This window comes from Labeo rohita, chromosome 21 (genome assembly GCF_022985175.1).
Source record: "Labeo rohita strain BAU-BD-2019 chromosome 21, IGBB_LRoh.1.0, whole genome shotgun sequence".
In the NCBI taxonomy this organism is placed as follows: domain Eukaryota; kingdom Metazoa; phylum Chordata; class Actinopteri; order Cypriniformes; family Cyprinidae; genus Labeo; species Labeo rohita.
The window spans coordinates 14,697,609-14,709,981 of NC_066889.1; the positions used below are offsets into that span (position 1 = coordinate 14,697,609).

The 12,373-nt window shown below is 34.8% G+C and overlaps 1 protein-coding gene across 5 annotated transcripts in view; it reads left to right on the forward strand.

Moving 5' to 3' along the window:
- Nucleotides 1–12,373, forward strand: part of igsf9bb (immunoglobulin superfamily, member 9Bb) — a 143,139-nt gene that overhangs the window by 67,114 nt on the left and 63,652 nt on the right. The gene's annotated exons all lie outside the window — the stretch shown is intronic.

Genomic DNA, 12,373 nt, shown 5'->3' on the forward strand with positions numbered 1-12,373 from the left:
CTTAAAGGAATAGTTCACTTCCAGAATAAAAATGTCCTTTATTAGATATGACCCTTATTACTCAGCTGGGATCGTGTAGAGTCTTTTGAAGCTGCGTTAAAACTGTTGGCTGCCATTGAAGTCCACTATATGGTGAAACATCCTGGAACGTTTTCCTCAAAAACCTCAATTTCTGTTCAACTAAAAAAAAGGAAAACATGAAAATCTTAGAAGACAAGGGGTTGAGTAAATTATGAGGAAATTTTATTCTGGAAGTGAACTAAACCTTTAATTGTAAATATGTGATATGTGGTGTTGCCCTGTTTTCATTAGAATAAATGATTTTGGGCTTGTTTTCTTATTAAGATTATGAAAAAATAGGGGGGGAAAAGGAGGATTTTCTTTCCAGAATGCAGTTTTTTAAATTAAATTATTTGTATTAATTAACACTAAACTTTTTTTTATCTGTGGCTTTTTTCATCATATTAGTTTTTCAAATTTGTGGTACAATAATTAAGATTAATTAAATTAATCAATTTTATTTACATACATATTCAGTTGACTATTTTTGGTGTGGAAAGCCACCTATTGTTTTTTTTTTTTTTTTTTTACTCAATTTTCTAGTGAGATCTGGCAACAATGGTCTCTCTGAGTTCATGATTATGATGTCATTCCTAAGACAGTTTCTGAATGGCCATCGTTTGCTTATTTTTAGCTTATTTTTTTATTCATTTTTTATGTATTGAAAGTTTTGGGGTTGGTAAGATTTTTATTCATTTATTTATTTTTTAAATAAGTCTCACAATCACCAAGGCTGCATTTATTTAATGAAAAAAACTGTAAAACAGTAATATTTTGAAATATTATTGCAAGATCAAATAACTTTTATCAAATTACGTTTTATATTTAAATATATTTTACAATTTATAATAAATGTTACAATTTATTCCTGTGAATTTTCAGGAAATCATTCTAATATGCTGATTTGGTGCTCAGGAAACATTTCTTATTGTTGAAAATTTTAATATTTTTTGTGTAAACTGTGATAGATTTTTCAATGAATAGAGATTTCAAAAGAACAACGTTTATTTATAGAATTTTTTTGTAACAGTATAAACATCTATATTGTATGGAAGCCAGTTTCCGCCACTGAATAAAAAATGTAAAAAAGTCATTTGCGACTTTTTATCTCAGAATTGCATGATACAAACTTGCAATTCTGACTTTTTTCTTAGAATTGTGAGATATAAACACACAACTGCAAGTAATAAAGTTCGAATTGCGTGATACAAACTTACAGTTCTCACTGTTTTTCTCAAAATTGCATTATATAAACTCACAATTGCGAGTAATAAAGTCAGAATTACGAGACATAAACAGGCAGTTCTAATTTTATTTCTTAGAATTGTGTAACAAACGTGCAATTCTGACTTTTTTCTCGCAATTGCGTGTTTATATCTCACAATTTGGGCTTTTTCTCAGTATTGTGATATATAAACTCACAATTGTGAGTTAAAATCCAGTTCTGAGGGGAAATTTTTCGCAATTCTAACTTTTTTTTCTCAATTCTGGCTGTATAATTCACAATTGTGAGATTATGTCTCACAAGTTTGAGGAAAGATGTGTACTCACAATTGCGAGAAAAAAGTCTGTGAAATAAAAAGTTGCAATGATCTTTTTTTTTTTTTTTTTTCAGTGCCGGAAACGGGCTTCTATAACATTGTTTTTTAAATAATTTAAGAAAAAATCTTACTGACCCCAATTTTTTTTAACAGTAGTGTAAATTTTTGTTTTATCCCATATTCAATAAATGAAAATAATCAAATGTTATAGCTTGTTTGACACATTTGACTGACATCAGACCATAACCTCAGACTTATTTGACCACAGAAATATTTACTGTAATTGTTAAAACAAATGCAGTGACCATCATTAGTGCATTTACTAATGCTTCATTTCCCATCAAGCCATCACAAGATATTGCAGCGAATTTAGCACTTTAAGGTCATGGTTTCAAGTATTAGTAATGTGCCACAACCAAGACTGGCCTCAAAAACACACGCTGTCAGTCAGTTACCTAATTGAGAGAACAAGACAGTGAAGTTATACATGACTTGATAGAGTCTTCAGAATCCAGAGGTCTGACAGATGAAAAAATGATACGTTTTTGTACTATTGACTTGGGGAGAAGAAAACATTGTGCTATTATCTACTCACTTTCTCTCAGCTGGGACAGTTCTGTCTGTGTGTGAGTGTGTCTATTGAAGATATCAGTGCTTTATTGGTCCAACACCCATTAGTGTCAATGTAGTCATTGAGTCATGTCTAACTGGGTTTCAGCTCTCTCTCTTAGCGATGACATATCAATATATACTATATATTAGAGATATGTAGGCGCTAGAAGTAGTGCTGTCAAAATTAAATAATTGTTTTTTCCAGTTTAACGGCATTAAAAATATTTAATGCAGGGTCGTGGCTAGGGTTGGCCACCCCACTCACAACTGCTGCTTCTGTCTCTTTTTCTCTTGACAACAAGTGTGTTTATTTAGTTGCAGAACGTCTTTACCGTCACATCAGATGGGAGACTTTTTAGAAGTTAATTTGTAGTGTTGTCAGCACTGTAATGTTGAATGGCTATAGTCAATGGTTAAACATTAGGAAAAAAAGAACAGTTTTCTAGAGACATCAGTAATACTGGTATCAGTGATACCGTCAGTATAAAAATATTTAACAAATATTAAAAATATACTGTCTTTATGTTGTTCCCACATTAATTGAAGATTGAACGTGAAATTTTTGCAATATAAAAGTGTATTTAAACCTTTTAATTTTGGGTGGGATTAGGCAACACAAAAAAACAGAGAAGAAAAGTCAGATCTGATCAAATTCCACACAGAACCCAAAAAATGCACTGGACAAATTATTGGCACCCTTAACTTAATATTTGGTAGCACCCCCTTTGGAAAAAAAAACTAAAATCAGTCGCTTCCTGTAACCATGAATGAGTTTTCTTACACCTGGAATTTTGGATCACTCTTCTTTTGCAAACTGCTCCAGGTCATTCAGATTTGAAGGAAGCCTTCTCCCGACTGCTGTTTTGAGATCACTCCACAGGTGTTCTATGGGATTCAGATCTGGACTCATTGCTGGCCATTTCAGAACTCTCCAGCGCTTTGTTTGTAACTATTTCTGTTTGCTTTTTGAAGTGTGTTTTGGGTCATTGTCCTGCTGGAAGACCCATGACCTCTGGTGGAGACACAGCTTTCTGACACTGGCCACTACGTTGCACCCCCAAATTTTTTGGTAATCATTAGATTTCATGATACCGTTCACACAGTCAAAGCATTCAGTGCCAGAAGCAGCAAAGCAACCCCAAAACATCTTTGAACCTCCACCACATTTGACTGTGGAGACTGTGTTCTTTTCTTTGAAGGCCTCATTTCTTTTTCTGTAAACGGTGCCATGATGTCCTTTACCAAAATGTTCTACTTTTGTCTCATCTGTCCACAGTATGTTCTCCCAGAAGGATTGTGGCTTTGTCACATAAGTTTTGGCAAACTCCATATGCCTTGGTGTCTTCTACCATAACGTTCCTTTTCATTCAGATGGCAACGGATATTGCGAGCTGACACTGTTGTACCCTGTGTCTGTAGGTTAGAATTTGTTTAAAAGTTAATCAGGGTTCTTTATCCACCATTCTAACAATCCTTTGTTGTAATTTTTCATTAATTTTGCTCTTCCATCCACGTCCAGGGAGGTTAGCCACAGTGCCATGGGCTGTTAACCTCTTGATGATATTGCGCACAGGACACAGGAACATTAAGATCTCTGGAGAAGGACTTGAGCCTTGAGATTATCCCAGTTTTTCCACAATTTTTTCTCTAAAATCCACAGACAACTCTTTACACTTCTTTATTTTCTCCATGCTCAGTGTGACACACAACACAAAGGCTGAGTCAACTTTTCTCAATTTTAACTGGTTGCAAGTGAGATTGCTATATTGCCCACACCTGTTACTTGCCACAGGTGTGTCTAAATACAAATTACAGGAGCATCACATGCTTGAAAAGCAATTATTTCTTACAATTTTGACAAGGTGCCAATAATTTTGTTCAGTCTATTTTTGAGTTCTGTGTGAAATTTTATCAAGTTTGACTTCTCTGTTTTTTGTGTTGTTGCAGTGCAAACAAAAACAATAAGCATGTGAATGCCAAAACATTTGGAATTGAAACAATTTTTTGAGAGAAGTGTTGCATTTTCTGACAGAATTGAATGGTGGCTATATTTTTGGCCATGACTGTATATATATCCAGCACGGCTGGGTCTCTAACTTTTACAGAAGAATAAAATAAAGCATATTTCGTTACCTTTTGAAACTTCGAAGGGTTCAATTTGAGCAGACGATTTTAGCATTGCCGTCATCCTCAGAGCGCACTTCCACATAGTCCTCATATTCTCGTTCTCAAAAATATCATTTTCAGTGACTTCTGTCAGAATCAATATTTTGATCACTGGCAGCTTATTTACCACATCCACCATCAAATAACAATGTCATTTATATTTTATTGCATACAGTAATTGCTCTGCAGTAAAGCTATTCAAACCAGTTCAGTTTTTGCTGATGATATGCTTTTTTTTAAGCCTGTGATAATTATGAGTGAAACATCACGCCATTACTGTCTATCAAACAGTGCCACCTTGAGGAATAAAGGTGAATTGCATGAATTGAGTCATCAGATATTTACATATTGTTGCATACTGACACTATTACATCCCTCGGGTCTCCACCGACCCTATACACTTTTTACAAAAAATTAACCATAAAACAGATATTCTTTTATATCTTAGAACTTTATATTGTTTATAATGAATAGGTTGAGTAATACTAAGAAAGTTGGAAGTCAAACTTTAAAAAATCAAGGAGGGAGAGGGTAGTGAATGACATCCCGGGTCGCTAAAGACCCAAGGTTTGCATTTAGGTTAAAGCATATTTGTTTTTGCTGTGTCATCGAAAATCATGATATACTAAACTTTAGTATGTGACAGACAGCCCTAGTGTTGTGTATCCTGAAGAGTTCCTGTGCTGTTTGATTGATATCCTTCTCTGCACAAATGCAGGATTGGAGTTGTCACAGTGAGGGCTCAGGGTATTTGATGACGGTGGAAATGACAGGTCAAAGGCACTTTGTCATCTCTTTTCCTTTATCTTTATTTCTTCCTCTCTCTCTCTGTCCCATCTACCATCGTCACGGCCCCAAATCCAGCCCTGCATGCGGTTATCAGTGCCCCACCACCAGAATTCAATTGCTGCTTGTGTCTAAACTGCAAACAAATACACAGTGAAAGTGCCACAGCACTCACTTGCAGTTTTAAAAATTAAAATTCAGTCATTAATTATTCACCCTCACGTGTTCCAAACCCGTACTACCTTTGTTCATTTTCAGAACACAAATTAAGATCAAGGCCAAGAAAGGCAGTAAGGACATCAGTAAAAAAATCCATGTGACATCAGTGGTTCAACGACATTATTCAACAATTCCTTCTCTTCTATGTCAGTCTTCGACATGCGTTCACAAGAGTGACTTTAAGCTGAGAAATTTGAGTTTCCCTACTTTATGTTTTAAACATACTCTGTCAGACTGGAGAAATCAAGCAGCAGTTTTAACACGGTAATCACACGGCCTGTAGGAATGTAGGAAGAGCTAATTAATCCCCCTCAACCCTGTCATGTTCCCTAGTCATTTAGCACTAGCCCTCTGTCCATCTCGGCGCTCGTAACTGTGCTCATTTTAACTATGTGTCGTAGAGGCGTCCCTTGGGCCTGTTATGTTCACATTGCTGTGTAATTAGGAACCAAATAAACCGTCCTAGTATTTCAACACTAGTGGAATTTCTCAACTCAAGTGATGTCTTTAATATTTCATCAATTGAGCCCCTGATATAAAACAGACTTTTAAATTCCCTTGTCGAAAACAGCATCTACAAACACAAGCGATCCATTGGTAGTGGCTTATCAAAACTGGCAAACCAAACATAGTGAACCTAACCATCAAACTGAATATAAACCATCTGCTCGCTGATGACTAAGTGAAGAGATTCCTACAGGAATGGATAGCTCAGTTCTCTGCCTGAAAAGAGTTTGATTTATAAGAGCCCATCGAGAGATTTCCATCTCCGCACACACAGCAGAGAAATGACAGCCTGTCAGCGATGAGCTTTGCTCAGTGATTGAATACTTTTGAAGTAAGGTGAGATAACATCTGGAAAACGGTATTCGTTGCTTGTTAATTTGAATGATGGTGAACTCTTTGTTCAGTCAAAACAGAGCGTTGTTTTGACTGATTAGCTCTCTAACATTATTTACAGAGGAAGACGACTTCTGGTTGCAATTGGTTGGCTTATTTGCTAGATGTGTTTGAAGCATAATGCTGTGGTAGTAGGTTAGTACAGACTAAACTTTTTTTAATAGTCTTTAAAAGAGAGGAATCCCATCCTAAATCTGTTTCCACATCTGTTTTTGTCATATGTACCTCCATAAAGCTCAGCAGAGCTGGTCCACTCTTTCAGTTCAGAGATTTTTAAAAAGTCTTTGTGAAAGAGTAATAAGCCACAAACCAAACAAACTAGTGAGTAGACAAACAGAAGAATGTCCAAAACTGTGATTTGAAGCAAGAAAATATTTGAAAAATATAGGTGCGAGAAGCGATTAGTGAGGTTCAAGTGCTTTAAGGCCTTTACGCACATATGGAAAAAGAGATTATGTATTATTTAGCAAGCCTGTAACCTGTAAATCAAAGATTTCAAAAAGCATTTTTGGCAAATCAAAGTAGTTTACCCTAAAAATATGATGATTTTTAAGGTTTATGACTGTTATAGTGCCACCTACGGTCCAATCTCTATAAAACTTTGCGTGCTTGTTTAGAATCATCCGTTGCATGTGCTAAGTTTTTGGTTAGGATTTTTATGCTTTTGGGTATATTTGGACACGCCCCTTTTCTAAACAACCCTGTTATAGCTATCCAAAGGTGACCTTCAACTTTTTTTTTTAATTATTGATCTTGAGAGTCCAGAGAATTGTGCTACTTATATTGAGGTTGAGTAAAAAACCTAGGACTAGTTCACAAAAGTAGATTTTTTTTACATAATCGAGAATATTTAATGAACAATTTGATTGATAGCAGTGGTTCTTGATGCAAAGTTGCTCAGTATGAGGAGATCTATCATATGATATGAATATTATGTGTATGTGTAAAACACTGTGTGATTATAGAGGTGTAAAACTTGTTAGCGTCACCTAGTGGCAGATTTCTTTTAAAGATCTTACTGACCTCTAAGGCCATGAGTCGAACATGTCCACCAAATTTAGTTTCAATCAGCCTCCGTTAACCTTGTCTAATAGGTGCTCAAAATTCATTGGCCAATGTTTTTTGAGATACGCAAATGTCCTATTAGACACTTGTGGCACTTTGGACGAAGACAGAATTTTTTAAGTCAATTACTTTTCTTTGTTATAGCAAAACCAAGTGGGCAAACTCAGCATTTTTTTTTTACCTGTGTCCTCAGATTGAGCTTGTACACACGTTCCAAGTTTGGCGAAAATATATCTTTCCGTTCGAGATTTACAGGCATTGTTGTAAAAGCGGCTCTACCCCTTATGAATGTTTTGGCATCCTGTCGCCAAAAGTTCAACTTTTTTGATAATTATTGATGTTCACTGTCCAGAGAATCTTTCTGCACTGGGACTAGTTCGCAAAAGTAGTTTTTTTTAAAAAATCCAAAAAATACACTAATATTTTGCAGGGTCTCAAATGAATCCAATATAAGGCACTTGAGCCTGCAACTGATTGTTTAGAAGTTATGAGCGATTTCATACTTTTGATCGCTGTAGCGCCCCCGTCAGGCTGATTGGGGTGAGCTTTGGTGACGTTGTAGATGGTGTGAGTACTACCATCCCTCCAAGTTTCAAGTCTCTACGACTTATGGTTTGGTCTGCCTGATCACTTTAAGGTGGCAAATGCTGATCCTTGGCTATTCTAACAATTCAGCGCTACACGCTTGAACCCCTAATCAGACAAAAAGACAAATATACAAGAGTACATGATGCTCAAGTACCACTTTATTGACAACAAACCAGAATAATGTTCCTTTAAAGTCATGAATTATAGTTTACGACCTGTTTTACTTCCATATTGTGACATATTTCAGAGGTTCAACAAAACAACGGCAATTTCTTTTCAAGTGATGCCTTAAAAACAGATAGCCGAGGAATAATTTAGCCAATGTCAGGGTTATTTATGAATGGAAGGTGGGATGGAGTCTTTGAATAATGCTAAATAATATGCATCAATCATAGTAATGTTTTTTATTGACTCTGAAGTGGTGTGTTATGATTTATTAGACACGTGTGTTGTTGTTGGGTCTGCCGTAGCCTGGCCGTGCATCTCCATCTGTGTAATTAACGTAATTATGGAGTCTAGGATCCACAGCGGAGTCTCAGGCTGCTGCCGTTTGTTGAGTAAATTAGCCGCTTACCCTCACGCTGCCCATTTGTAAAGTGAAAGCATGTATGTTCGGTTTGTAAAAGCGACGGAGTGTGTATGTTCGTGTCAAGGGGTCATGGTTAGTTAACATGGTCCTATTAACTTCTGCTGGATAAATGTTGTAGCTACAAAAAAGCATCTTTCTCCATTGACAAGCATTCAAATGTAGCCTTGAATGCTGACTGCAAAATACATTATTTTTAAGTTTTATTTTAACATTATTTATATACGAACGATTTATATCGTTCATCTTTGGAACACAGTAGAAGCAAAAACATGTTGAAAAAGTCATTATTTTTTATTTGTTTGCTCACAGAAAGTATTCTTGTAGCTTCATACCATTATGGTTGAGCCACTGATGTCACATGGACGATTTTAATGATGTCCTTACTACCTTTCTGGGCCTTGAACGTGTCAGTTGCATTGCTGTCAATGGTCAGAAAGCTCTGGGATTTCATCAAAAATATCTTAATTTGTGCTCTGAAGATGAACGAGGGTGAGGAATTAATGACAGAATTCTCCTTTTTGGGTGAACTGTTCCTTTAAGTTTATCCATCTAATATTTATCTAATGTCTAATTTTATTTTATCCCAGCTTGATTTCAAATATTTATCCAACAGTGTACATGTTTTGAGATTTTTCTAATCAAAAACCAAAGGCTAACATCCAAACTAGAAGAAATATTTGCCTCAAGGCGTGTGTAAGTCTTCTAAGGAGAAAGTCACACATGCTTGATATCACATGAACTGTGATGATGATGCTTTCTAGTAGGGCTTGCTATTACACCATCTGATGGAACGCTGAATAATTCATCAGAGAGCTCCCTCAGCGAAGCCTTTACTTTACCATGAATCTATGTCATCTACGTCTTTACTCTTGCATGTTTTTTTCCTCAAAGTACTCTTCATCTGCTCGGCTGGCAGAAGTAAAGTGACCCTCATGTATCGTTAATCGTCCAGCTCTGACAGGCATAAGAGAAAAGATGCTCAGTCAAGTCCCTTACCTGTCAGGTCTGACTATGGAGAACGGCAGAACTGTTACACTGTTCCAAGACTAGTTGTACCCGGTCACATATTTCCCATGAGATTATGATTGGCAGCGAAGTGCATTCAAAATTGAGTAAAGGGTTTTCTTTTTAGGCTTGTTTTTATATGTTATAAAAGAGAAGCTTTTTTTCTGTAAAATTTCACACACTTTCTTTAAAAAAAAAAGTATGGTCTACTAATTAAGGAAGTCCTTCAAGATATAGTGATAATCTTAATATTTAGCATTTAGATTTTCAACAACTGTTGTTAGTTTCTTTTATTTTTATTTTTATTTAATTTGACAGTATTTCAGTTTACCAAAATGTTTTATAATGTGTTCATTTTGTCTTAGTTTTATTAAAATTTTTGAATTTTGACAAAAGACATGAATATGAGAAATGATTCTGAAAAATGGGAATAAACTGTTCCTTTCCTGAAGCTGTTGACATCCACTTTTGAGGAGGCTTTTTGACCTTTTGTTTCAATGGTGGAGGAATTTGTAGCACCCTGTGAAATCCATTTTATTTGTTCACAAATTTAATTTTAAATTTTTTTCTTTCTTTCTTGTGTTAATTTTTCTAGATTCTGATATATATATATATATATATATATATATATATATATATACATATAATTAACTGAAATCATGAAACTTACACAATTTAACAGCAATTTATTAAGGCCCTATGAAATCTGTTTACTCAGATTTAGTTTCTCTGATCAAATTCAGTTGCCAATTCTGTGTTTTCCATTCATTTTCTGGATTCCATTTTAAAGGTTTCATTAAATTTTAATAATCAAAAGCATCTCTAATTAATTGATTTTTATTAAATTATCATTATTTATTTAGAATTTATTATTATTTTATTTATTTATACTGTTGTGTATTTACATTTTTATTTTCTGGTAAATAAATATTTTTTTCTGGTAAATATTTCTGAAAAATAATGTTTTGATAATAATTTTATTAATACTAGTAGTAGTACTGTCATTACATTAAGTAATGTATTTCTGTCACAGTTTCTTCAAGTTAAACCAAACTTTTATTTTGATGGGTCGCTGTGAAGACCTTTCAATTTCTGTCTAGTTTTCCTCAAAAGAAACAGTAAAATACTCATTAAATGACTCTCAGAGCAGTTCTAGAGATTTTTTATGTGTTTATGTATTCGTATATTAAAGCGGCAGAGGCTAATAAAACTTCATGAGTGTCACGTGTACTTGTGTGTGCGTAGTAAACGAAACCGTGCGTCTGCGCCATTCATTCACACAGAGACACATAGAACATGCAGGATTCATATTTAAATAGTCTTTTGCAGCTTAATATTTACAGACACTAGTCCATATCGCTATTTGATTTAAGTGTATTGACCTACTTTTGATTTGTTCATCTAAAATTTGGCAAATTATACAGTAAATTCCATTTTTATGACTGTATTCCGCATTTTCCAGAGTGCGGAAATCGTAGTGCCCTAAAGTTACTACATTTTTTTCCCCTTGTACTTATGAATCATGCATAGTAAGTATCAGCATCGCCCCTTACCTGCCCCTCTGCCACCAAACACACACACTTGTACAAAGTAAATCAATTATTCAACTCGCTCTCTGAGAGCATGTGCACATTTCAAGGCCAAAACATGCAGAAACACTCTCCTCTCATCAGCGCAGCCTTGTCTCGAAAGGATGATTGTGAAACCGAGCCAGCAAGCTGACCATCACAGCTTGAAAGAGCTTCAGAGTTCATACAGGATCCTATTAATGAATTATGACTTACATGTTTTATAAAGACAAGACAAAGAGCAGGCCGGCCTACTGTTTTACCAGAAACATACGCCTGCACAAAAGAAAACAGAATAATATATGGGTGGGTGTAATTTGTAGTGCAAATAATTTTAAATCACTTTAAAAATAAATAAAAATAAATAAATAAATGGATTTTTTAAAATAAAATAACATATTTACAGTTGAAGCTAAAAGTTTACATACACCTTGCAGAATCTGTAAAATGTTAATTATTTTACCAAAATAAGAGGGATCATGCAAAATGCATGTTATTTTTGTATTTAGTACTGACCTGAATAAGATATTTCACATAAAAAGATGTTTACATATAGTCCACAAGAGAAAATAATAGTTGAATTTATAAAAATGACCCTGTTCAAAAGTTTACATACACTTAATTCTTATAACTGTATTGTTACCTGAATGATCCACAGCTGTTTTTGTTGTTTGTTCATGAGTCCCTTGTTTGTCCTGAACAGTTAAACTGCCCGCTGTTCCTCAGAAAAATCCTTAAGGTCCCGTAATTTTATTTGTTTTTTCAGCATTTTTGTTTATTTGAACCGTTTCCAACAATGACTATATGATTTTGAGATGCATCTTTTCACACTGAGGACAACTGAAGCACTCATATGCAACTATTACAGAACGTTCAAACGCTCACTAATGCTTCAGAAGGAAAAACAATGCATTAAGAGCCAGGGGTGAAAACTTTTGAACAGAATGAAGATGTGTACATTTTTCTCATTTTGTCAAAAGATCATTATTTTTTTATTTAGTACTGCCCTTCAGAAGCTAAAGGAGATACTTGCATGTTTCCCAGAAGAAAAATAATTTAATTTTACCCAGATTGTCAAATTCCAAAAGTTTTCACCCCATGACTCTTAATGTATTGTGTTTCCTTCTGAAGCATCAGTGAGCGTTTGAACCTTCTGTAATAGTTGCATATGAGTCCCTCAGTTCTCCTCAGTGTGAAAAGATGGATTTCACAATCATACAGTCATTGTTGAAAAGGGTTCAAATAAAAAAATGCGGACAAACCAAAGAATTTAT